Consider the following 2203-nt stretch of genomic DNA (forward strand, 5'->3'; position numbering starts at 1 on the left):
ACATAAATGAGGTAGATGCTAACACAGAGACTGGAGATTTCATGCAGGCTTAGATCAGGCAGGTGAAGATGGTAGAGATCCTGAATTTTTCATGAGTGTCTCCTCATGTTTACCTGAGGCTTTTGTAGGTGGCACTCCCAGTGCTTTTAAACTGCTTCCTAATTTTGATGGGAGAGGGAGGAAAGGACAGAAATCCTAATAAGATCCAATACCAAATTAGTTTTTTTGATGCAGTAGATTTGGAAAGAATGTTGAAATCCTATACTCAGAAGGAAATAAGTATCTTTGTTTCAGTTACTATAAAACACACATCAATGTGATACAATCTGACATACTTGAAAATTTATCCTCAAGAATTGAAGTATCTTTCTGTATCTTTCCAAACCATGTAGGAAACCTGGAGAATGCAAACCTAAAGACAAATTTTGAAGCAAATCTTCCCTGTGAGACTTTCACTGCACTTTCAAATGAAAACTGATCCAAATGCAAACCTTTAGTATGCATCATCATCCTATTTCCAAGCCAGCTAACAGCCAAGCTTATTTAAATTCAAAACACCTCCTTCAGGAGGTGGTGAATCAGGCATTTCTAAGTCCTTCACGTAAATGCAGAAGCATAGGAAGATAACATGGCTTGCATTCTTCTTCTTCAGCCCTACACTGAAAATTTCGGAGCACTGTCTGGTACACACGTCATACATGAAGGCCATTAACACCGTCTTCAAAGACGACTTAGAAGTGACTGCAAGACAAAGTTCACCACATTCCACAGTTCCCAAATCCAAGAGCGTGTTGTTTTTGCTCTCCTAGAGCAGCCTTAGCTTTAATCTAAAGATGAAAGGCATGAACTATGCATAAAAATGTTACTGGAACTCATTTTCCTGCATTAGATTGTCATCTGTTCCATAGGAGGAACCAGCATGTCAAAATGCCCCAGTGAATTCTATTTTAGGAGCAACTCATTTCTGTTTTTCTTTTACCTAGGGGAGTGTGAACATGCTCCCAACTCCAAAGTTATGCAGTCGTGTTTCCTACTTCTGGGTAAACCTCAGGGGTCAAGCACACCCACACGGCAAGAGATGAAACACCACGAGGAAACAGCCCTCCTGATGATGCCATCTCCCCTGTCAGGCAACTATTGCACAAGCAAATATGGCTTCACAAAGCAGCATTAAGCAAACTCGGGCCTTCCACCCAAGACTATCACTGTCAAGTGGAGAAAAAAAAAAAAAGAGAAAGTGTTTGCTTTGCACTTTTTGCACTTTGACGTTTCAGAATCAAACTGGGGAGAAGTAATCCCATTTCTGCAGTCACTACAAATCACACTAACAGAGTTTATGCCCACTTTAGCTAAGTTCCCTTCAGAAGCCCAGGCATCTACAGAAGCCCAGACTTCCTCATTTCAGGAAGCCCGACCACTCTCACTTTTACTGGGACTATTTATTTGTTTCTTAACAAGGACCATTTTAATCTCCAGAGGGTGACATTAATCAACCAAATGAAGGAGAACAGACAGCATACAGAAAACAAGTCACAGCAGGAAGACAAGTGAAGGACAAAAGCAAGCCTGATACTTGCTCAGTTACTGCAATGGAGCCTCTCCCACATCAGCTGGTAAACTGCAAGAACGGCCCGCATTCTGCTCTGCTGTATGCAGCGAGTCCATCCATGAAGGCAGCCCTCATCCAAGAGCCTGCGCTGGCTGCACATACGTTGAGCACCCTGAGACCCTGTGGGACGGGCAGCCTTGATAGAAGCAGTCCAAGTCCAAGTCTCCAAGGAAAGCCTCAACATCGCGGCAACGCAGAGGTGCATATTTGCCCTGAACAGCCCAAATATCCAAAGCTTTTGCACAGATATGTACAATTTTGAAAACTAAATTACAACCATTATTAAAATTGAGAGAATAAAACTAAACAAATGCATTCTGCATTTGCAGAATTCAAGTCACAATATAAAACATGGAAGGTTCCTGCTTGACACATAACCATGCTTCTAGATCAAACTAAACGCCATCCATCCTTGAAGGATGACATCTTTAGGCTGGGATTGTTGTAGATAACAAGCATTTGAAGATTAAATGTAAAAAAAAAAAAAATCAAATGTTTCTACATGTCTTATTTTTGGTTGTCTAAAACCAACTCCACTGACTCATGCTGCCTTTATTCAGACGCTATCCAAGTGACTTCCATCCATGGAAAAAA

The sequence above is a fragment of the Meleagris gallopavo genome, chromosome 4 (assembly GCF_000146605.3).
Source record: "Meleagris gallopavo isolate NT-WF06-2002-E0010 breed Aviagen turkey brand Nicholas breeding stock chromosome 4, Turkey_5.1, whole genome shotgun sequence".
Taxonomy (NCBI): domain Eukaryota; kingdom Metazoa; phylum Chordata; class Aves; order Galliformes; family Phasianidae; genus Meleagris; species Meleagris gallopavo.